Source organism: Ambystoma mexicanum, chromosome 10, assembly GCF_040938575.1.
Source record: "Ambystoma mexicanum isolate Mex_15411 chromosome 10, UKY_AmexF1_1, whole genome shotgun sequence".
Classification (NCBI taxonomy): domain Eukaryota; kingdom Metazoa; phylum Chordata; class Amphibia; order Caudata; family Ambystomatidae; genus Ambystoma; species Ambystoma mexicanum.
Window position 1 is genome coordinate 1400710563 of NC_090932.1, and position 25915 is coordinate 1400736477.

The following is a 25915-nucleotide window of genomic DNA, read 5'->3' on the forward strand; positions in this document are numbered from 1 at the left end:
CCTGCTTATCATTGTCTCGGGAGGATTGCTCAGGGGCCTTGGAAGCAAGACGATGCAGAGCAAACAGGTTTGGTCCCCGGGTCCGCGCTTAGAAACCTCTGGGTATTAAGTGCGTTATAAATAGCCAATTACAATTAGACCGGTAAGGTGACAGGCACAATTGTGCCTTCAGTGCTTGATCCCTCAACGCAAGTGCAAGCAGAAGGAAAGTACGGATCACTTTATAAAGCCCCCTAAATGCTCTTAGTCGTCTTGGACTTTTTAGGTAGCTCTGTCATTCCGGGCTGTCCAGATGTATTTTAAGTATTGGGGTCAATGTGGCACTTTGGGTTTGATTCCCCACAAACTGTTATTGCTGCTGGTACCAATGTAATAATATCATGGCTTGGTGCTATATGTACACGTGTTGTTTCAAATGGCAACTGCAACCCTCCTCTTAGTTGCATGTTGCTGCATAGTTTTACCTTTCAAAATGTATGACATTTTCCGTTCCTGCTTTAAAATGGCGATTCCGACTTGCCCCCCTAATGCTTCCTGTTCCAGCATTGATGCAGTTGTGTGCCACCATCCTCTCATCATGGACGGGTGCTTACTATTTAAATGACTGGTGATGGGACTAAGTAGCATCGTCACTCTTCTGAAGTGCCCCCTTATTAACAGAAGGATTCCTGATCGCTTGCCTCGACAGCTACTTCACTCCAGATCTTCCCAGGACTGTCGAGGCTCCGGATGCGTCCTGCAGGCTAACTACAGTAGGCATGGTAATTTCAGGAAAGGTCATTTTTTTCAGCTGGGATCTATTGAGCAGATGAAAATGGCACATAGAGACCCTAACATTTGTAATTAGACAGTTACAATGGAAAAGCCTTTACATTGCCTTATTTAAGACACAAAGGTTCCAGGCGTTAGGGAACCAAAGTATTCTCCACTGAGGATAGAGGGCCGCCCTCACTGCCATACTCCTGAGTAGATCTAAACAGAAGTTGTCAGTCACCATCTTGGAAGTGGCTGCCATATTCTAGTAGAAACCCGGTTCCTTCAGTCTGGCGTCCTAAGGAATAGACAACTTGTTGCGGGCCCCACAGCACTGGAGAGTCAGAGCGTCATTTTCCTGTTTTCTGAACACCCAGAACAGTGGTCACGACCAGAAGATGTGCCACTTACCCAATAATGGGCACTTTTATCTCCTCCACTTCCCCTGGCAGCAAGGTAAACTACTCAGTTGAGCGACTTCCCTCTCTAGAATATTCAGCAATCATATAACCACCAATTCACACTCTTTTATGTGCTAATTATAACTCGCAAAAATCTCATTCTTTGCCTGGATTTCTGCTGAATATTCGCACAGCCAAAGAAAAAAACAGATTTTTCACTACTCATCTCTATTGGAAACTTGTTTAAAAGATGACAATTTAGGCCTTCTTAATGATCTCACCCGAGCTTGCTATAAAATCGTGTTGTTAAATATAACTATAAGCTCAAGGAGAGAATAGCTTCGATTCACAAAGAGTTTTTTAATTACAACGTGCCTATTCTCTCTCATGGCCAGGTCATCCTGCTATACTGGAAATCTACAAATTTCACTCCAGCTCTTCAGATGAACACATTACTTATCTCTCAGTAATGTTCTTTTTGATGGATATTCCTCCCCCAGATTCCTCATATTTGATATCTATCTCGCAGCAGAGCTGCTCTACAGAAACCTTTCTGCCGCAAAGGAGCCCAACACAGCTCTGTGTCAGCTCTGCCCGAAACCTCGAGACACCCCATGCCAGGTCCTGTGGGACTGCAGAACCAGGTGTACTAGCTATCTGCCAAGTGGAGTAGGTTGGGAGGGCGACGAGGATACCACGAGAGAAAGATCCATCAGAAAGAACGTTAATTAGAAGTAAGTCATTTATTTTCTATTGGATTCCTTCCTCTCATGGATTCCTCATCTTTGAAAGCCTCCCCTATCAGCTCAATGATCTGGAGGAGGGAGGACAGCAAGGACACCACCTAAACCAGAAAACTCTGAAGTACCGCTCTGCCAAAACTAGCATCCTGTCCTGACTGATAATCCATGCAGCAATGCTATGCAACATGTGCACAGAGGCAGCCTCGCAAATGTGCAGAACAATGACTCCACTTTGCAGAGCAGAGGTAGCAGCTAACCTCTTGGTGGAATGAGCCCCAGAGGCCTTTAGGCACATATTTAGAAGCCAGATCATAGCATTCTGAGATACAGAGGATGATCCATCTCGACATTGTCTGCATGTTCACAGCCTTTGCAGCACGGGCCCCAGCATAACCAACAAAAAGATGGTAATCTTTCCTGGTCTCCCTCATCCGAGAGAAGTAGTAGCTGATGGAACACACTGGGTCCAGCTGATAGAATCGTTCCTCTGTCTTGATCTCCACACTGAATCTGTTGGTTGTCTTCGATCATCAGTCTGGCTTCAGAGCTGCCAGAAGCACGGAAACTGCTCTCCTGAACATCCGTGAAGACCTGCTCTCCAACCTTGATGCAAACACCCCCTGCATCCTCATCCTGCTTGATCTCTCTTCTGCCTTTGACACTGTCAACCATGCCATCCTGCTCAACCGTCTCCATGATAACCTGGGTATCACTGGTCAGGCTCTGGCGTGGCTGACTTCTTTCCTCTCTGACCGACCCTCCCATGTCCAACTTGGGTCCTTCCTCTCTGCTATCTTTTTCTCTACCTCTGGTGTCCCCCAGGGATCTAACCTCTCTCCCTGGCTGTTCAACCAATACCTGGCACTCCTTGCCCATCGCATCGCTGCTCTCTGCCCCAACTTTCAGTGCTATGCGGATGACACCCAGCTCATTTTCAGGCTACCCTCGGCCTCCTCCTCTCCTTCCCTTATCTCTGACTGTCTGCTATCCAGGAATGGTGTGCCGCCAATGACCTCTGCCTTAATGCCTGTAAGACTAAGATTCTCCTCATCGGCACACCCGCTCCCTCCTTTCCTCCAGCTCTCTGGTCGGCCTCTCTTGGACCTCTTCCTCCTCAGTGTCAACTTCGACTCCACACTCTCCTTCTCCCCTCACATCTCTGATGTCACTAAGAAGTCACACTACCAGCTGCACCTCCTCAGAGATATTCTTCCTTTCCTCTCCTTCCCCCAGAAGCTCACTGTCTCCAGAGCTCTGGTTCTCTCTAGGCTGGACTATTGCAACAGCCTTTTCTAAATCTGCCTGCTTCTACTCCCCACCCTCCGTCCTCTGCAACTTATCCAGAACAGGACTGCAAGACTTGTCCTTGGCCTAAAGCCCAGGGATCGTATCTCTCCAGGACTGAAATCTCTGCACTGGCTCCCAGTGGCTGCGAGGATCATGTTCAAAACCTTCTGCATCATCCACAAGGCCTTCTGGGGGCTGGGGCCTCAATACCTTCAACTCTCTCTCCCTAAATATCTTCCTTCTCGAGCTCTCCGATCATCCACCTCCAACTCCCTTAGGGTCAGGAACTTCTCCAAGCAACGAGTTGGTGGTAGATCTCTTTCTTTGGCTGGTGCCTCCCTCTGGAACAGCTTCCCTGCCTCCCTTAAACCGGTTCCGGAAGCACCTCAAAACCTTTCTCTTTGCTTCTGCTTTTTCTTCTCCTCCCCTCTGCTGACTTCCTGATTGTAACCGGAACTGCACTGGCCACCTGGACAACCTCTGATCTCAGGCCCAGGCAACCCCTGCACTTGGGGACTGTTTCTGTATCCCCACAGTCCACCCTAACAGCCCTTGATACCTGATATCTGCACTTACCCATGCACTTGCCACTAGCTGGCCGTACTTATTGTTATCTTTCCCTTGTACTGCACTGTCCCTGCCCCTCTCCCACGCACTTGCGTGATCCGAATGACACCTGGCCTAGTAGGATCGTTGTCTGTCCTCCCTTTTTGTTCCCCTCCCTTGCCTCGTCGCGCCTTGAAAACACTTGTGTATAGGCGCGTTATAAATGCCATATCATATCATATCATGTCATGAGGTGGAGGAAAAAAGACCGGAATTTGGATCTTTTGCGAGAGGGGAAAAATCAGAGACTACCTTCGGGAGGAAGGGCAGTCTTGCTCTCAATGTCACCTTCTCTTTGGAGAAAAGTGGGGGAGTGAGCTCCAGGTGTTGTCAGTTAAACCTCCCTAACACTGCATTCAAGTCCCACGCTTGAACAACAAATTGGTGAGGGGAAATCTGATTACACAATTCTTGCAAAAATTGTATGAATGTAGGGATTGTGAAAAACAAGCCATCTTCAGGGTTCTCTTCAAAGCCGAAATGGCTGCAAGATACCCTTTCACAGTACCAGTCTGCATGCCTGTCCGGGCCCGAGGAAGCAGAACATCCGGAACAGAGCATGTGGAACATGTAAATGGGTCCAGATCTCTCTCCTGACACCAAGCCGAAAACCTAAACCACCTGAATGCATAAATGGATTTGGTCTCCCATTGGAGAGGAGCACGTCCAGTACGCCTTTTGGTAATTCCCATTCCCTAAACCTCAACCTTTCAGCAGACAGGCTTGAAGAGTCACACTGTTGAGGTTTGGATTGAGTTTTCATCCTTCAGATTGGGAAAGAAGATCTGCTCTCTGTGGAAGCCACCACGAAGGGCAGATGGACATGTCCATCAACTCCTGGTATCACATTCAAACGGCCCAGTCCAGAGTGATCAAGATCATCATGGACCCAAACAGGCATAGTCTCCTGAGCACAAGCAGCATCACAGGTATAGGCGTGAATGCATAGGGTAGGTCGAAATACAACTTGCCCGTCAGTGTCCCCCAGAGCTCCCTATCATGGAGTCTCCCTAGAGCAGAACCATTTGCACTTTCACTTCCTGTTCATACTGAAAGCGAAGAGGTGCATGCACATGAGGGTGTCCCAACAGGTGAACACCTCCTACAGAAACTCCTGACAGAGCTCCCACTTGTGTGAGGCTGGAGGCTACTTGCTAAGGCATTCTCAATGACCTTCTCTCTACCGGCTAGATGAGCTGCCTTCTGAGGCACATTGTCCTTGAGAGCCAAGAACCACAGTTACATTTCTACTTTACACAGATCAAGGAGCTCACACCACCCCATTTGTTGAGGGAGTGCATGGCCACTGTGTTGTGTCAGGACCAGTACTGTCTTGCCCCATACCGAAGGGAAGAGGGAGACCAGTGTCTGATTGCTCTCAGCTCCAGCAAACTGATGTTTCAGGCATTCTGATGGAGATGAGTGGTCGCTCACTTTCTGGTCTTATAGGTCATGCCTTAACCTTTCAGGGATGCGCCTGTGAATTGAATCAATTTGGGCCATGATAAAAACAAGGCCCCTTTCAGTAGGCGGTCTTTCTTGGACCACCATTCCGGGGGCTGGACAGTTTCACTGAGACCTGAAGAAGGTCTGAGGTGCGTCCCTGAAAATGAGACCACTGACAACTAAAATGCCACTGTAGCGACCTCATGCATAGCCGGCTCTGAGGCACTACAAAAATGCAGGAGGCTATAAGGCCCAGCAAGCGTAGAAAAGCTGAGGCTGGAGCTTTCTCCTGTGATTGGAGGACATGGACCATCTTGGAGATGTTCACCACTTGATCCTCAGGCGGGAAGGCCATGTCTAGGCAAGAGTCCAAGACCGCTCTAATAAAACAGAGAAACTGGGATGGGAAAACTTGAGACTTCTTGAAGTTCAGGGAGAGGCCCAAACTGTGCAACAGGCTGCACGTTTGGTACAAATGTGCCGATGCGCATAGTTTGGGAAGCGAGCTTGGACAAGCCATTCGTCGAGATAGGGTAAGACATAAATGCCTTCCCTTCTGAGCAGAGCCACAACCACTGCGAGCAGCTTGGTTAAAATCCTCGGTACCGAAGACAGACTGAAAGGTAGGACCTTGAATTGGTAGTGGCGATACCCGACTGTGAATTCCAGCGCTGTGTCTTGGGTGGGTGGGCACATGGTAGTAAGCATCCTGTAGATCTAGTGAGACAAGTCAGTCCTAGAAAATGGAGAGCTTGAATGATCTGAGCTAAAGTAATCATGCTGAACCAGTCATTGAGCAGGTACAGGTTCAGAAGCTGCATATCCAGTATGGGACAGAAGCCCATGTTTTTCTTCAGTACCAGTTAATAGGTTGAATATCAACCCATGCTTCATTCTGGGTGGGGTTCTGGGTCTATGGCACCCTTTGTCAGAAGATGACAAACCTCCTCCAAATGGAGGTTGTCTGGAGGTAAGCCTTGATTGGTTGGGGGGTGGCTTGAAAGGGTTTAAACAAAGGGGCATTCCTTGCTGAACCGGGAAATCCTGCTTCTCACAGGGGAAGAATGGTGGAAGTTCGATTCACAGGCGCTTCGCACTCGGGGAAGAGGAGGGCACGGTGAAAGCTGAAGAGCCTCTTCTTGGAGCACCTGTGCCCCGTCCCCTAACTGGATGGTGCTGCATCTGTTTGCCATAGGGGGCATGCCCTCTGGTCCTGTTGGCATAGGAGGTGAAGGATTGAGAAAACGTCTGCTACTCGTGAGGCCCGTGGGCTGTTGTTGTTGGACTGCTAGGTCCAGAGATTTAGCTGTTGCCTTGGAGAATTGGAATTTCTGGAGCAACTCATGAGCTTTTGCCCCCAAAAAACAGTTGCTCTCAAACGGCATATCCAAGAGTTGGGCCTCGATATCTAGGGCAACACCCTATGGTCCTCAGCCACAAGTACCTCCTCAACACTGTCCCTGTGGCCATCATACAAGGCACACAGTTAGCTGTATTCATGCCCAATTGAAAACTTTGTCGGGATGCCCCCTTGCCACCTTTGACTAGGGCTTCAAAGCCCCCTCTCATATCTTCCATGGGGACATTTTCTGCAGCTCCTGAGACAGCAGACCAAAGGCAAAAGGAGAATTTGGCCATGGCAAAGGAGACGTTGAGGGCTCTCAGACCCAGCTTGCCTGGGCCAAAGACATCAAGTCTCTCTCACTCCATATCAGGAGGTAAAAAGTGGAAAGACAGCGTCTTCAGATTTGCAGTGGCAGCCTGGACCATCAGGCTTTCAGTGGAGGCATGTCGGAAGATGCCACCTTGTGCCTTTTTCCCACATTCCGGTCCACAGTCGGTACCAACGCCAGTTTTGACCACAACACTAGGACTAGGGCCTTGACTGAAGGGTTAAAGTGCAGGAAGTGTTCCCTCTGTGGACATTCATCAATAATGTCCATCAACTCAAATTGTACCTTGGGTCTTGAAGGTGCTGACAACCCTAGGGTGTCTACCACCTTGCCCATTAGGTTTTGAAAAGAACCCTGAAGCTTACCTGGTGTAGGTGCTGGGAGCATGTCAAATTCTGGAGAGGCAGCCAGACCACTTGCCTCTTGCAAATCTGCAGCAAGATCCAGCAAGTTTCCGTCCTCCCCATGAAATTCCTCAGGGAAGTCCATACCTTCTCTGGGGCATAAGGGTTCAAGCCCAAAATGGACAGGATCACCCTCCTTGTCGTAAATGTCTTCCATATTAGACATAAAAGTAACGCTAGGAAGCAGAGCATACACTCTGGGAATCTCAGAGCGTGTGGCACCGAAGAGTGAGGAGCTGAAACTGGAAGACCGAGCGGTGCGGCATGGTATTTAAATGGGTCCTGGCCTGTGGGAGCTGTGGCAGAGCCTGAAAGGGGTACGGTCCGGAGCACTGGTGGGGTCTCTGCCGGCTCAGCCAAATGCTGTGGAGACCGATGGTGACATCAACGCTGAGGCAGAAGTCGCCTGGGGCCCTTGCATAGGTATCAAGCATCTTGAGCTGAAAGGCCTCCCATTCCTATGGAATGGAAGATTAGTTGAGGAAAGTTACCTGTGGCGCCAGTCCTTCAGAGGAGTCCCTGGAGCAGTGACCTTTCCAGGAAGAAGAATGGTGTTTGGACGAACCGCTGCTGTTTGAATGAGACCTCATGTGGTTCTTCTTTTTCTTGCCTTTGCAAACCATGAACCATTGTTCAGTCTGGTACAAGGCACCCTGCGACCTTGAACAGGCCCTTCTGTCACCTTTATCCCTATGGAGAAAGATAAAGAGGTTTGATGCCTGCTCTCAAAGTGCCTTGGGGTTCATCAACTGATATGCCCCTCAATCCTGTGCATCATATTCCTCACCGCGATAGTACAGCCAATGGTCTGTATTATCTGACATTTGACACCTACATTCAATGCAGGGTTTAAAACCTGAGGCCTTTGATGGATTTAGCATTGCGCCAAATGACAAAGTTGAATACTTCTTTAGGAAGCAGTGTTCCAGAAGCGAGCAGAGTGCACAGAAAAAAGGAACATAGGTCATGGGGCGCAACACCCCAATATATACTAGCCAGGATGTCCTGTCTGGCATGGTGCACATGAGATGTTGGGCAAAGCAGAGCGTGCTGCTCCCCCTGGCAGCTGAAATGTTTCTGAAGCACAGCTGAGCTAGGAGATAGATATCAAAGATGAGGAATCCGTTGGGAGGAAGGAATGCATTAGAAATGATATCACTATCCAATTATATCACTTAAGAAACCTCCCTCTATTGATCCAATCTTAACATCTTAAGGATCTATAACTATTACATCTTCTAGTGCTCATTCTGTATCATAGCAGCCTTCAACTATTGGCAGAATGACCTACACCGATCTAAAATTGTCTCTCTCCTGGAGACAATGAACTCCTTGGGTCTCTCCCAATTTGTCACCAAATCTACCCACCAAATGAGTCATACAGTACATAATGGTTTGACTCTGGAGATCTCCTTTTCAGTGGAGTGACCATGGCTCTTCACTTGGACCGTCAATAACATTCAGGCTGCTCAGGAAAAAGTATTGCCTAGCATGGATCCACCAAATTTAGCATAAATCAAAGAAGAGGTGAACAATATATAATGCTCACAAGTAAGGCTTTGCCTAAGAGGCTGCCTTCAACCTAACGTCGTGCATTTTACACTCCATTTATTTCTTTATGTCTAAAATTAAACCTGCATCAAAACAGTTCACCATCTGCTTCCTCAATACCAATGACACTATGCCACCTTTCAAATCTATTACTCTAGCAACAATAATGTTGCCATTCTATGTCAGACTCTTAATACAATGTTAATGTTGTTGTTCAAGTAACTAGCACCCCTTAAATTGATAAAAGTCACCAAAAATATGCAACCTTGGTATACTAATAAAGTTATGAAAAAATAAATGACGTCTCCATAGGCTAGAGCGTAAACCGTACAGGTCCAATGAAAGCTCTGACCTACTTGCTTTGAAGCAAGATTTTCGCTGACATAAGGCTAACATTGTAAAAAAAAAAAAACGCATTTCTGACGCTTTGTATTTTTTCTGTTACCAACCAACCAAAAGGACTCTTTAATGTTCTAGATAAATTAAAATCCTCTAGCATGCTAAATAAAACTTTTTTTAAAACATGTTTACTTAAAATGTTTATAGAACACGTGGTACTTTTACATCATAATACGATAGAATAAATACGATCACAATGCAACAAATTGCGCACACACAATGCATTAAAAAAAGATTAAAAAAAGATTAAAAGAAAGAACATGACAGTACGCAAGAAATAAGGATACTGTTGGCAGATCCCACCCGCTCCATCCAATAACACATATTCACTTTTCAAAGTGCTCACCCGCCTTGCAAATAAATAGCCCTTTGCTCATACAACCCAGAGTTTGAGTGAAGATAATGCAAAACAAGGGATGCAGCAAAGGAAACGGAACGCTGCAGGAATTCGTCGGACTTAATATAAAGGTTCTGGGGTTTTAACACATATACACAAGGGGAGCTATCATCAAAAAGCACAGATTATGTTCTGTGGATTGTGTTCATTTGGAGTAAATACACTGTTCTGTAAAAAACCAAGCCCGGTTTTGAGAACGGGCTCGATGGCCGAAACACGTGTCAACATAAACGGGCACACACAATGAAACTGAATACAGTCTCTAAGACCTTAATCAAAAAAGAAACATCGTTTTTAGACATAAAATAATTTGGAGGTGTCTGGCGCAACATATGAGTACAATACTTTACAAATTGTTAAGGGACGCAGCAGCTCTTAACTGGTTCCATGTTGTCGATCGCACACACAGAGGAGTCCGGTGGAAAGATTCCTCTCTCAAAGCACTAGTGGCCTTGACTAGATCTACTTGCGTGCCTCAAGTCTGTCAAAGATAAACACCAGGAGTTTTGCCAAGGAAAACATGAGCGACAAATGGGCAGTTGTCATAAGCCTGTGCCAAAAGGCTATCGATATAACCTCGGCAGTGCAATTAAGAAAGGGTTCAAAGGTTGCAATCTACCTATCCATCAGATAATTGTACCAGATGCTTCAGCGTCCACACAATCTATCCAACTGTAATTCAATAGGAATCCCCAATTTGAGCCCCATTACCTCTCGTATCTGTAGACAGTTCATTCTGAATCTGAAATACCAATCTCTTAGCTTTGTTGAGGGAAACAATTTTAGGTACAGTCTGACTTCCCCAACTGGTAAGTAAAATAATTCTTGCCCACTGTATCTTTTTAGTCTTCCTAAGTCATCTGGGTCGATTATGTTGTCCCACATTTTTACCTTTCTTTTGAGAATCTCATCAGATACCAGGCTCGAAAGTCCTAATTGCTCCATAAATGACTTGCATCTTCTCTTGAATTTCCATAGAAAGGGATTATCTCCCTTACCCATCATATTATTCAAGTAGTAGTCAATATGCGGTTCCTCAGCTCTAGACATTTTGAAAAACAAGGAAAGACTTTGTTTCATCATCTGTGCCCATCAAGAGAACAGACCCAACTCTAGCCTAATCACGCTCACCAGAACTGTGAGCTGGAGACCCAGACCCCTCTTCAAAACCCTCCTTTCCAACATGTCAGAGAACTGCCTACTTCCGATGTTTATAAATTTGCAACTGTACAGATTAATAGCTGATATCTTTGACCTATAAAACTTAATAAGGGGCAACAAAGAGAATGCACATAATCGATATTTGATAACCTTTAATAGTGTGATACATGCCCCCACTTTCTCTTCCATCTTAGTTTCCGCGATTATCTGTTTCTGTCTATAGGAAACAACTAAGCCCAAGTATTGTATACATTAAACCTTTGCTAAGGGTAAATTGTGTATCTCCCACGTGTAGCTTATCTTATTTTTTCTCTTGCTACAGGTCATCACGTAAGATTTAGCAGGATTCATTGCTAGATGGTTCTGTGACAGGTAGTTCATTACTCCTGACAAGCAACGCTGCAGTCCTGCAGAAGTATAGTCCACCAGGTCTACACAGTCTCAAGAATAAATATAGGATGCATACACAATGCATCCTATATTTAAATTCAGCCATTGTGGAGCATATCCGCCCCACTTCATGGCTTCCTCCCACAAATCAGTGAGATATAGATTGAAGAGCGTGGGCGCTACTACGCACCCTTGGTGCACACCCCTTTCAACAGAAATGCCCCTGGAGAGTTCTCCTTTGATGTTTAGCCTTACTTTGATGGTATTGTTGGTATACAGCATCCAGATCATATTCAGTAGGCCCGGCTCTATATCCCAACTAGCAAGCTTTCCCAAAGGCATGCAAGGTACACGTTATCAAATGCTGTCGCTCAAGTGATTGGAGCTACATACAGATTTTTTGGTGCGCTGCCATCGATTTCAGAGAAACGGGCATGAAGGGTCATTCCACTCTGACCAGTTCCCACTCCCCTCCTGAAACCTGTTTGTAGTGGGTGGAGGCGATGCGTCACCTTGGCCCACTTTCTCAGTTCTCTGAGTATCACTGCGGCAAAAACCTTGAATGTCATATCTAGAAGGGATATGGGTTGATAGCTCTGCGGTGAGCCACTAGCCCCTGTTTTACCTATGGGTACAACTATAGAGTTACTCCATGAATTGGTACAGATACCACTCTATGTGTTCAAACAGGTAGCAAAGGATGCCAGCCCACAGGTTAGGATTATTTTTCAAAACCGTATGAGTCATCCCATATGGACTGCTGGCACAGGAGTTATTTAGATTAGTAATTGACATTTCTAGGTCATCTCTGTCAAATTCGTAGTCCCAGACGGGTGACTCCCCCAGACAACCCTCCCAAACTAACCAGTTCACTGACTCCACTAAACTTGTGCTGGAGGAAATTGACCCAGGCTTCTTCGGATATGCCAGACGCCTGCGCAGGGGTTTGAAAAGCGCTCTTATTGTTCAGGGTCCCCCATGTTGCATGCATATCTTTTATAACTAGCTGCGACAACATCTCCTGATTATTGTGTATGTACTCCTGTAGTATTCAGTGACTATACCAAAATCTATACATCTGCTTCAAAACCTTTATATTTATTTGCTTCTCTTCCTTGTTCTTCGAATCACACTTCTTAACCAGCCTTATTTCTTTACGCATCAGGGATCTTCTGTTAACCACTTCCCTTTCAAATTGGTGGCATTTGGCATTTATCAGAGATCTAGCTAGGCACACCTGTATCTCCTCCTCAGCTTCCCCTAACTTAGTTAGGAGTTCAGGAAAGGACTCAGGTTAGACCGGCAACCACCTGTCTTCCACCAGCAAGCCAGACTTTTGTTTATTTTTCTGACATTTCGACTAAGCTGTATCAATTTAACCTTGGAGCCTGAGACCACCAGATTTCTATTCCCCATATAATCCATCTTGTCCCATGCAACAGAGTCAGCAGGAGGAGAGAGTAGTCACTCAAACTATTCTGTACTATTCTTAGATCTATCACTCTTGCAGGATCTATGTTTTTAATTAGAATGTAATCTATAGTAGATGATGCGATTGTGTTAGTCCATGTTGGCAAATCTTTTAGACAGGCTCCCCCTATCAAATAAGACTGAATGAAGTCCCACCTATACAGAAATCGCAACCACTTCCTCCTAATACGTGCCCTTCTAGAGGTCCCAGCTGGCATTTCAATCTCCCCTGGGGACACCCTGCATTTACAATTAAAATTCCCCCATAACGATAGGACCCCCACCATCCTTTGTTTCCCAGTCAAGTAGGACATTTTACAGCGCGTTAGTAACTCTGTCCAACTGCCTTGTGAGAGGATTATAATAAATATTAATCAAAAGGGCATCCACCTGTTGGTCGGCAGTCTTATATGTGATCCTAATTATCAGTAGCCCATACGTACCAGTTTTCACATTGTGAATCATACGTGACTTCCTAATTTTTACAGTGGTCAGTAACCCTCCAACTGGTCGCCCTTTCTTACCTTTCCTAGCCTTTTTGCAAATAATCATGTAACCATCAAATGCGGGTGTGGATCTGAGCCACGTCTCTTGCAGAAATATAATGTCCGCCCCTGAAAACATTTAATTCATGTCAGAATTTATAAAGGAGTTATGCCCTCTCGAGTTCCAACAATCAATTGTACACTCTGTATCATTAGAAGCCAGGATGCTTTCTCGTTGTTGTTGGGAGGGAGCTGGCAACCCAACCCCAACTCGATGAGTCCGGCACGTAGCTGGGCTGCCTCTGTTGGTCTGAATCAAAGAAACATCTCACATTGAGATTAGGTCTACCTTTATCTGGGAAATCGTTCTCTCTCGTCTTGGGATAATATATGTCTTGAAGCCCTTTAATAGGAAATCTACCTGGCAGTCACTAACCAGTGTTTCAACCCAGTGTTTCAACCAGTCTCGAGAAAAAGTGAACCGCCCCATTTCCCAAGTTTTGCTCGATCAAACATGTGGACACATTTTATATCTGCAGGAGAGATATCCTTTAAGACCGGAACTGTGGCAAACAGCGCCACGCCAATATGCCACCTCTATTTAGAGGCACATTCTTCTCTTCCTCGAATAAAGATTCAAAGATAATGGGGTGCGTTCCAGACTGTTGGGTACCCCTGCCCTCCGTTCAACTGTGCGTGTCTGGGGTTACAGCTGTTCTAGCAGCCACATTTGCATTTTTTTATATTTCCGCTGGTTGATATGAGCAGTTTGAGCCCTGTTCTTGTCAGGGCTCTCGGTGCCCTCAACCATGGTGTTGTTTGGTTTGGCACGTGGGTCACCCCCTGCATCCCACAGATGCATCGAGATCCAAATGTCGGCATTCAAATGCTTTTTTTTGGTAACTTCTTCTTTCGTTTTTTAATGCATTCCAGGGGTCTTGGGGCCCCTTGGGCCATGATTGAATTTGTGGCAACATTGCAAGTTCTGGGTGACACCTCCAGTTGATCTGCAGTGTGAATGGACACTGGCAGTTCCAGTCTTCTTCCTGAGTACTCCCTTTCCGTTGTTTTCTCCATGGAATGCTCCGCCATATTGTCATCTGCCTTGTTCCTAGTTCTCTTGTTTGCGGTTAGCCACATGGTCCTGAGAAACTTCTGTGACCCTCTGATTGTAGCTTTCAGCCCATTTTTCATATTTCTGGACTTCTTAGTTTTGGTCATAACCGGGCCTTTTCTTGGCCCGCTCTTTGCGTGTTAATTGGTACCCTGCCCGCACATTGTTAAACTAGCAGTACCCTTGGCTTCCGTATTCTCATCAACAGAAGTGATTTCAAAAGACCCCCCCTGTGGAGGTTGGCGTGAAGGAGTAATCCCACTCGCCCTAAAACAGGATGTGGTTTAAGCTCCCCTAATTTTTTTTGATGTCTCTGAGAATATTCGTGTTTGTTTTGGCAACTAGTGCTATGATGTCATAACGTTGATAAAGGATTGCAAAACAATATTCAATGCTGCCAGCAAACTCATGCCCGCCTCTGATGCCTCCTCACGGATTACATCATTGCCCTGAAATGGCAATGAGGCACCGGTCATTCGCCTTGAACGAAAGCTCCTCCGGGAGCACGGATATAGGAAAAGATTCCGGAATAACAATTGCCTCTCCTTTAAAAAAGGCCAGGAGACATGCTTAATCGCATATACATATGTTCTGTGATTCTAATTTAATTCTCCAGGCTAATACAAACATTTGAAATGGTTAGCCCTCACCAAGAAACTGCGCCACAGATCAAGTGTGGGAGAGCCCCTCTGATGACACGTTTCAGCAGGCCTAGTGCCTTTTTCAAATCAGGGCATTTATATTCACAATCTTTTACATTACATGTGCGTATGTTGGGGCTCTCCTACGGGATTAAAAATATTCTTGATGAGGACTAACCATTTTAAACTTTTATCGGAAATGTGGCATTGACCTCACATATGCAACACCATAGCACATAACAATAAGGAAACTGGTCACTGGGCATAAGAAGTTGATTGTTGCAACCCCCACTTGAATTCAATATAATACAAACATTTGTCAATGGGACTGTTGTGTGGCCCAGCGGGGTGTGGGTGGCCAAACACACGCGCACACACTCACACGCATGCATAGAGGAGCCAGACACGATGTTGCCGGTTGCATCACCCGGCGGCAACTGCTGCACGGACTTCCTTTATTCCATTGCGCATGCGCGGGCCCAAACGATGCTCGCGCATGCCCAGTGCACACTCGGGACGTCACATCCCTTTTTTTCTTTAACAACAAACAACAACATGAAGCAAACTTAGTAAACATTAACTGGAGCGACCTGGGAGCAGGTCTATTCCCGTCACTTACTGACGGCCACGGATCTCCTGACCTCAGTCCCCTGAGTCCAACACATAGTCCTTGAGACGGGCAGGCGGTCTCCTGGACACTCTTGAGGGGTACCTAGACGTGACTGTTGGGGTCTCCGTGCTCGCCTCCGCCGCTGGGGCTCCGATGTTTATGGGTTCCTTGCCCAGCTCTTCAGGGCCTTCTGCCGGGGCGGGCACGGCTTGGGCACTGGACATTCCTGTTGATGTGTCCACCTTCTTGAAGAAAGATACATTACGCGTGACCGTACCGCGCTCACAGGCGGCTGTCACCATGGTCCCCTTTACATAGGTGACCTTCCAAGGGTGCGGTTCAAACGGTAGAGCTAGCTTTCCTTCAGAGTGACGGTTCTTGACTAGCACTGAATCTCCGACACGGATCTCCTTGCCCTGCAGACCTCGTCTGTCACTTTCCTTCTGGTTGTGTATGGCCCGCTCTTGTCGTACCTTTTCATTGTCTATGACGCCCGGACTCCTCCCCTCCATTTCAGGTATCATTCCTCTGGGGCAGCGCCCAAACAGGGCCTCCGCCGGGGCGACACCTGTGGACTGATGGGGTGTGGTCCGATATTCTCTCAAGAACCCCACTAGCTTCTTCTGCAGGTCGTCACCTCCGTTGGCCGAGATCCTCAGCACTTTATTCAGTGTGCGCATCATTCTTTCCGCTTCTCCATTAGCGCGAGGCCACAGTGGCGAGACTCTGCGGTGCTGTATTCCCCTATCACGGAGGTATTGCGCAAATTGATTGGCGGTCCGTTGTCGGAGCAGAGCATCTCTGGAAAACCGTGTGCTGCAAACATTCTGTCGAACGCCCTCGTGGTGAATTCTGTTGCCGTTAATTCTACCACCTCCACCTCCGGGTATCTCGACCATTGGTCAACGGCCACCAGGAAATACATGCCCCGACCCGTCGAACCAAAGTCTACATGGATCGTCCCCCACGGCTTCTCACTCCTCTCCATCAAGCTTATAGGGGGAGCCCTTTCACCTGGGGTCACCGCCTGGCAAGCCAAACACCTCTTCACGAAGCCCTCGACCTTTTCTTCTAGATCCGGAAACCACACCGTTGGTCATAGTCTCGCTTTCGTTTTGACCACCCCTTGATGTCCGATGTGCCAGTTCAAGCACCCGCTTCCTTAGTGACTGCGGGATTACAATTTGCCTCCCTCTCAGTAGCAGACCATCGTCGGAGATTGCGAGCTCCTCCTTCACCCGCCAGAGTGCCTGAAGATCTCTCTGAGCCTCCTGCTGGCGCCGGGAGTTGTTGCGCATCATTTCCTTCCAGTCTCCACTTCTAATGGCTTCTTTAGTGATGTCAAAAACTTCATCCTTGGATGACTCAGAGGCAATGGTTGCTCTCGACAACGCTACGGGGAGCGCCCCATCCACCACATTACAGAGTAGTCCCTGGCAGTCTGACACCTCTCCGCCTTTGTTGGTACCTCCAGCGTTGGGGTGACGTGACAGGTAGTCCGCCGGATTGTTGGTGCCTGGCCTGTACGTTAGTCGCACCCCGTACTCCATCAGGGCCAGCATCCACCTCTCTATCCTTGGTGGCGGCTTCGAAGATAGACCCACCAGTATTGGTAGTAGGGGCTTGTGGTCTGTTACCACTATCACCGGCTTTCCCAGAATATACAGGCGAAAATGGTGGCAGCCCCACAAAATGGCGAGCGCCTCCCTCTCAATTTGCGAGTATCGCATTTCAGTATCAGAGAGGGCCTTGCTGGCGTACGCGACAGGTCTCATGTCTCCTCTTCCGTCCGGCTGCAAGAGCACTGCCCCCACTCCCACCGGACTGGCATCGACGACAATCTCTGACTCTACGGCGGGGTTAAAGTAGGCCATAGTGTCCCCATCCGACAGTGCATTCTTGAGTGCCTGAAACGCCTCCTGCTCCTTACCTTCCCACTTCCACACCGCATCACTTCTGGTCAGTGCTCTGAGAGGTTCTGATAAGGAGGCAAAGCCCTTGATGAAGCGTCCGCAATAGTTCACCATCCCCAGGAAGCTTCTTACCTCCGTGGGGGATGTTGGCGCTGCTGCCTCTCGAATGTCCCTGATCTTCTCCGGGTCCGGTGACACACCCGCTGCGTGAAATATGAACCCAAAAAACCCAATCCGATCTTTGAGGAACTCACATTTCTGGCGGTGCAAGGTGAGGCCTAGGTCGTGCAATCTCTTGAGTGTGCTCTCGAGCCTTCTCATGTGCTCGGCTTCTGTGTCCGCAAACACCAAGATATCGTCACTTATGTTCAACACCCCTTTTAGGAATGCAAGTGCCCCTCTTATAGGGTTCTGAAAAACCTCCGCCGCTGAGGAGATACCAAAACTCAGGCGTTTAAATTGATAAAGCCCCTCGTGCGTCCTGAAGACGGCGATGAACCTAGAGTCTTGGTGGAGCTCAAGCTGGTGATAGCCCGCTCGTAGGTCCAATTTCGAAAATACTTTCGCTCCCTGTAATTCGCCAATAATATCGTCCAGCGTTGGCGTGAGGTGCCTCTCCCTCTTAATGGCGGCATTGGGGAGACGCATGTCCACACAAATCCTCACCGCCCCTGGCTGTTTTGGCTTTGGCGCCACTACTATGGGGGATACCCAGGGTGTCGGCCCTTCCACCCTCTCAATAATGTCATTGTTGACCAGCGAGCGAAGCTCCTCTTCCACCTTTTCTCTCAGGTGGAACGGAATCCGCCTGTGCTTCAGGGCGGTCGGCCTGATCGTATTATCAATGTGCAGCCGCACCGGTGGTGCTTTCAACTTTCCAACCCCTTCAAAAATGCCTGTAAATTTGTTTAACAGTGCCTCGATGTCCATTTGATAAACTGCCATCGTGAAATGGACCAAATTCAGGGCCTCGGACGCTGCGTAGCTGAGCAACGAGTGATGGCTCACGTCCGTAACGAAGAAACGTGCCTTTATGGTCATACCGTCCTTGGACACGGGCGCTATAAACACGCCATCAATGGGCAGGGGGGTGTCCCCTCCAAACGTAAAAATCTTGGCAGTTGATGTGCTTAGCGCCGTAGGTCCCGGAATCCGCCTATAGGGGTCTGCGGCCAGCACACAGACCGATGCACCGGTATCGATGAGCACTTGCGTCGGCACCCCTTGGATGTCGACTACGCATTTAGGCTGTCTCTTGTTCTTGGCACCTGAAGCAATGTTTGAGATGAAGAATACTTCTTCTTCCTCCTCCTCCTCCTCTTCTGCCATGTGCAGCCTCTGTATCTCCTGCTCCAACGCCGCGATGCTTCGCAATTTTCTTGAGCCACCGCCACGTGCTCTGGCCGGGCCTCTCTGCACTGATACCGGGGCGGGGGCGCGACACATTGGGGCATAATGGCCAGGTCTATCGCATCTGCCACATGACCTGTCCTTGGCAGGACATTCCTCTGAGTGGGGCAGATCATAGCCGCATTGCTGGCAAATGCTGTCAGACCCCGCAGTCGAGCGACTTTCCTGCTTTCTTTGCCCCCACTTGTCTCTAGGCATCGACCGTTTCCCCATGGCGAATGCTTCTTCCGATGCTCCTGGACGCACCGCCGCATCCATTTTCGCACCTCTGGACTCGGCCAGCTCAAATGTTCTGCCACTGTCCAATATCTGCTGCAGGGACCAGCCTGGTTCTCTTAACACTTGTCTCCGCAGTTTGCTGGAACTGCAACCCTGTAGAACCTGATTACATATCATGCCCTCATCATTGTCCCATCGACAAGAGGTGGCCATCATTCGAAGCCGGGCACAGAACTGGTCGAGTGACTCCTCCTCTCTCTGCTTTTCCCCGCAGAAGAGGAACCTCTCGTAATCGACATTTGAGAGCGGTATGAAGTAGTTCTCCAGCGCCTTCTTCACCTCGGCGTATGTGCCTGCCTGCAAGTTGAGGGACTCGTAAATGCGTAAGACCTCTAAGCCTGCTGAGTATAACAAAGTGGCCCTCTTTGCATTGTCATCGTTAATCCCCGTTGCTGTAAAGTACATATCCAGTTTTTTAATCCAAAGCCGCCATCTTGGGCCCAATTTCGAAGGGGGTCCTGACACATCAAATTCTTGCATGGGTAACAAGGCTCCCTGTTGTGCTCTCGCCGCCACCGCTGCAGTTTCTCTCTCTCCATCACTGTCTGACATGATCACAGGTCGCACAGGCACCTCCTGCTGGGCTGGAGGCCGCAAACCTGACTCTGGAGGGTCTTGCACGTACCTTCACTTCTCTTACTGCGTGTGGTGGCCCCCTTGTTGCATTTTGCTGCTCTCAGGGCCCCTTCGTGTGGTGTCTGCCTTCAATGGGTCATCCTCTGGGCGTGGAGGATAGCCAGAAATTCCAAAAATTGGTCGAAATGGAGCTAGTGGCGTACGAGCACCTTCTCAGGCCGCTACCACTGTGCTCCTGCTTCTAAACGTCGCCGGAATGCACCCGCCGGGTTCGTGATTCATCTGCCGTGGCGTCGCTGCTACAACGTGCTATGTGCTTCACGAGCGCTCGTGCGGCATCCCGCCTCGTCGCCAGTTGTTGTGTGGCCCAGCGGGGTGTGGGTGGCCAAACACACACGCACACACTCACACGCATGCATAGAGGAGCCAGACACGATGTTGCCGGTTGCATCACCCGGCGGCAACTGCCGCACAGACTTCCTTTATTCCATTGCGCATGCGCGGGCCCAAACGAGGCTCGCGCATGCACAGTGCACACTCGGGACGTCACAGGGACGATTGCTTCTAATTCCTCTTGAGCAAGGACTACCCCTGAAATGTCAAGCTCTTTGCCACCTGGTGCCACCTCCCCTAATGGCATACTGTCCTGGCAAGCAGTCTCAACCTGGATGGCTTGACTATACAGTTTTACTGTATTCTGGGAGAAAAACGCCGTAAATTGTATTAACCACTGTTCAAAACTTCTTAGGTTGTAACGTTTAACTTTGCTTTTACCCTTCATACTATGTGTAGGCGCTTTGCCTTCGCCCCGTGCATCAAAGGGACGTATGCCTGCAGTTTCCACTCAGCGACTGATGACACTGGATCTGCGTGGTGAGTGAGAAAAAGGAGTACACGCTGCCGCTCTATACACAGTCTCTCTCGTTCAGCGTGTTAGTAAGAACAAAGGCACAGACCTGTTTCCAGTCGGATAACACCAAGCAACGTGCTGCTTGCTATCTGTGCCCCTCTCAGCCTCTGCAAGACAGACCCACCAGAGGGGAAAAAGGAAGTTCATGGGAATAGAACCATAGAATCAATCAATGGAATAAGCTGCGCACTTTGAGGGAGCTAAATATGGGGACAGATCAGGTCAAGGAATCATAGAGATATATTCAATCAATCTTTAATAAACACATATACAATTGCCATACAATTAAAAACAGCTTAAAAACATATAATTGATACTAAACATATCTAGTTAAAGTGCATATTATTTTACTAAACATCCTAGGATGTAAGCAAAAGTGCAATGTGCCTAACTTAGTTCAAAAGTGCATAAATTCCGTAGACAGTAAAGAGCCTCAATTGAACCCCAAATTGTATTTAGCCAGGGGGATATATTATAACTAATCTCTGTATATATGTAAGAGTTAGTTAGTGAGGCTTAAAGAGTTATGTAGGACACCAAAGTCACGCAGATCAACAATAAACAATATTTTCTGCGAGATGAAAAGGGTTGTACCTTAGTCCAGCCCAACATTTCTTTATAGAGAACAAACAGCAACCTGTGCTTGTCTCCAATCTGACCAAAACAGGGACCGCTCACACGCCACTCCTCGGCTGTAGGCCTCACGCTGCACACCTCCAGCCGGCAGCCCCCTGAGGGGGATCATGACCACAAGACAACCCTCTCAAGCAGGAAGATGCTTCCGGCCTCTTGTGCAGCAAACCCGCACTGACAGGCTAGAGGAAAGAACCTCACGACCCATGGGCTGTAAACAGCTGTTGAGATTCTGTAACCTACCGAAACTTGCTGGAGGCTTTAAATCTCATCGGTCATTCTGAATTAGAAGCTCTTTTTGTCAGAACGAAACCTTCTGGCTTTCTTCAGGACCCTGGAGTAGGTCAGGATCAGGAGACGGACAAGGTGGAATTGTGGTTGAACTTACTTTATTCTGCAACACAAAACCTATGCTTTCCCTTATTCTAGTATTCTCTACCCTACTCTATAAAAGGAAATATAAAAGGGTGCTTGCTAGGATGTCCTCCAGAATCTTATACCTACCTCAGATCCGTCCATATCACTGTTAAAAAAAAGAAACATATACATTCAACAAAAGGGTACAATTGGTCCTTGGCCCTGGGAAAATGAATGGTGGCTGACTTCTCACTCACACCCTGGTATGTCTTTCTCAATAGGGGCTCCATGCCCTGGTGCACATTTGATCAAGTAGGCTGAATGTCTCTTCAAATCTTCTCTGGCCTGTAAAGTTCACTCCAACCCACTAAATATCTCTTGACTTCTTTCGCACTTGAGGACATCCGGTCCGTGTCCCCCGACTTTGAGAGTTCATCTTGTATTCTTATACAAGAAGGTTCTGGGTCTTCTATACTGCTAGGCAGTTATTGGTTTCTACCTCTCCCTAGGTTTTGGTTTCTTTCACCCTGCCTTCGGGTTGGGTTTCTCTCACCCCACTTCGTGATCTGGTTTCTTCCACCATGCCTTGGGGGTTGGTTTCTCTCACTCTGCCTTGGGGGTTGGTTTCTCTCACCCTCCCTTGGTGGTTGTTTTCTCTCATGCCTCCTTGAGGTTTGGCGTCTTTCACCCTACCTTGGGGTTTGGTTTCTTTCACACCACCTTGGTGTCTCGGGTCTCTCACTCCATTTTGGGAGTTGGTTTCTTTTGCCCCGCCTTGGCATCTTGGGTCTCTCACCCCGCCTTGTTGTTTGGTTTCTCTCACTACACCGTGGTGGTCTCTGGTCTCTACTCCGCCTTGCGGTTGGTTTCTTTTGCTCCTCTTTGGCCTCTCTGGTCTCTCACCCCACCTTTGGGTTTGGTTTCTCTCACCCCACCCTAGGGTCTATGGTGTCTTACCCCGCCTTTGGGTTTGGTTTGACCTCCATTCTCGTGATTCCCCGGAGCCACCACATACCTCTCTTCTCTGGGCGGTCCCCCTCAGGAGACTCTGGGAGTTTGGCCAAGGCAACGCAACTTCTTCTACTTCTTCCTAGTGTCCTGCGTCGGATGGAGTTTTCTCTCTCTTCCCGCTGGCTCCCTGCAGGACTTCAGGACTGGCATTTCGTTATGCTGGTTACCCACTTTAGGTGCAGTGTATGCAGGGACGCTTCCGGATGTTCTGCAGGCGTGGCTGCGCTCAAGTCCACCATGCCTGGCATGTGCCCTGCCTTTCCTGCCACACCTCTCAGTAGGAGGACCTATCACTCCAGCTCTGTGGGTTCTGCTTCTGTCAATTTCATATTCTGATTGGCTCTTTATTACTCCCCCTGTTAGGGGGTGGGACGCCCCACTGTTTCCTCATTCTAGGTGAGTCGGGTGTGTACAGATGGTCAGAAACCATACCAGCCATTCTTACAGGAAGCTTCAGGTCATCATATAGTTTAACTTCCATGTAGCCAACACAGATATTGGGATCTTGAGACTAGAGAGGCTAGTTCATATCCCTTTCTGTGAATCTCCTGTCCTCCATCAGGGGGGGGGGGGAAACCCCAGTGGGATCCTGCTCTTGCTGTCCTGTAGTAGGTGTTGCGCTTAGCCGGCTCATGGTAGTTGTAGTCCAAAAGATCCGGAGAGCCGATAGTTGCAGACCCCTGTTTCTAGAGCCGGCTCATGGTAGTTGTAGTCCAAAAGATCCGGAGAGCCGATAGTTGCAGACCCGTTTCTAGTTTCTGTTTCTCTTCCACCGCACCCTTTAACAACAGGACCCTCAGTTCCTCCTGGAGCTCCTGTTCCGGTTGGTGTGGAGGTGGTGGCATATGCCATGAGGTCTCTTTAGAAAGGGCAGACAGTATCCCCATCTGACAAGCTGCAAGGCCCAGCATCGGGGGTTATCTCCTTTCACCTTTCCCAGTGCTCAGAGATTCTCCGTCCAACCAGAGAAACATGTAGGGAGAACTCGAAGCCGCTTAGTGGGCACTGCTGTAATCTGCTGACCCTTAGAGGCCTTCTGCCCCATCCGGGACACAAGAAACATCTCTGCCCTTGCCTGGCTTGAAGGAGCTGTGCTTTCCTTCCAAACGGGACATACTGCCTGTAATGTCTGCCACTAGAGGAAAAGCCGAAGGATTGCTTGGCCCGCTGTTGCACAGATAGGCCCAGTGACTTAGCAGCCAACTTAGAGTTCTTACATTTCTCCAAAGACTCGGCTTTCGGGACGCACAGATGCTCACTGCCAAATGCCATGTCCAGAAGCTTTGCTTGAACATTAGGCCAGAAACCCTTACTGTGTAGGTATGCTGACCTCTGCAGCACTGTGGATGTCCCCAAGCCACGGCCCACACCAACTAAAGTGTCCAGGCTGCTTGCAGTGTTTGACATGCCACCTCATTGACATCATAAATGAAACTCAGAAAACTATCCCTCACCTCACCAACAGGGAGGTGATCCGCAGAATCCACTATAATCCTCCACAGCCTGTGGCAGTATTTAGCGAAGGCTCAGGAGGCATTCATTGCCTTCAGGGCTAAGCTCACTGAAGCAAAAATGTTCTTGGCCAGTGCATCCATTTTCTTGGACTCCCTGTCCATGGGGAGGTTGGAGGTGGATGTGGCTGGTCTAGAGCTCATTGTGGCGGGCTGTACCACCAAACCTTCTGGTGAAGGGTGAGACGAAAGGAAGGATAAGTCTCCTCTTGCCAGTCTGTACGTTTTTGTAAGTTCAGCATCCACAGCTGGCATGTAACATGGTCTCTGCCACAGCATACCAATGGAGTCTGATATGGTTGATTGAAGGGTAATGCCCTCTTTGTCTGTAGTTGGTCTCTGCCCAGAATGTCCATGATTTTGGATGCTGCAAGGGGCTTGGGCAGGGTGCACAGACCCAAGGCTTTGAGCACCTTTTGTACGGTTTTTCTGTACTGGGCATTGGGATGTCCATAAGGGGATGCCTGCTGCAAGTCGAGGTCAGGGAAGGTGTCAAGCCCCATTGCCTCATGCAGACCTTCAGCCAGGGCCAGCAAATTGCCTTGGCTTGTGAAAAATATGGCCCCCCCACCATCCTGTGTCCCACTCCCACTCCCCGAAGACCCTTCACCTAGGTGTTCCTCCCTCACTGGTCCACACCCAGGAACTGGATCCAAAAGCGATATCCGTGTCCTGTCCACCTGGATCACAGATGCCCAGTGACTAGTGGGTGAGACACCTTCTGGTTTCTCACAGTAGCCAGCCTCTCCTAGATAGTTCTAAGTCCCCCTCCCACCGCTTCTACCAATGAATTTCCCAGCACTTGCTTAAATCCTAGCACTAGGTCGCTCTCTGCTTGGTCTCCCTCACTTCAGTCATATTCTGACATGGCCAATGGTTTGATGAACCCTTTAGTGGTGCTTTGTGCCAGTGCCTGAACTGGAGCAAGCTGAATTGAACGCCTGCTGTATTCACTGGCTAGCTGGTGGCTAGTAACACACTGTAGTATAGTTTACTGCTTTCATGTACCCCCCTGTCAGGGTCTGTCTGAAGCTGCCCTTCATGTTGTGCTCCTGGGTAGCTGTATTCTCTTCCTTCTGAAAGCATGTGTGCCTTTTGTTCCAGTGCGATTTGCTGCTTGAAAAAATAAGGTGGAAGCCCACCTAGATGGGAAGAGAGCCAGGAAAGAGAAACACATCAAGGCTCTAGACTCAGAAATGTCCAATATGTTCGACCCGGAGGGCATTAGGAACCCTAAGTCATCGGACTGGCAGCCATCACCGAGAGTGGCAAGATATATGGTGCTGAGAATAAGGAAACCTTTGGATAAAGATACCAGGTCTTGCATGGGGGGCGGAATGCCCCCGACTGGACATAGCGGGCGAGGTGGCTGAGGCCCCTGAGCTAGATCCCAAGATGATCACCTTTGTCACAAAGACAAGTAAAGATCTCAGGAATGGCATAAACAGGTCCTGGAAAAGTTGTCAGGAGAAGCTATTGGACTTAACCAAATCCATAGCTAAGATCATGGACTCGGCTGAACGAGCCAGAGATAGTGGAGAGGAAGTAGATGCCGAAACGCTGGCTGACTGGGCCCACCGGACAGTATGTTTCTTAGGGAATGCAAACTGTGCCATATCCTCAGAGAGGTGAAACTCTTCCTGAAAATAGACAGAAAGCTTAGCGATCTAGCCACCTACGAAACGGGGGAGGCAGCGCAAGGGCTCCTGTTCGGGACATTTTTGGCAAAGAGATGGGGAGGTTTGTAGCACATACACCTACCTGGAGAAGGTGAAAGCATCTAT

At 48.4% G+C, this 25915-nt stretch overlaps 1 protein-coding gene across 2 annotated transcripts in view; it reads right to left on the reverse strand.

The window, feature by feature from the left end:
• The window catches only part of MYO1H (myosin IH), an 833585-nt gene that overhangs the window by 1714 nt on the left and 805956 nt on the right, over positions 1 to 25915 (reverse strand). The window lies entirely within an intron of this gene.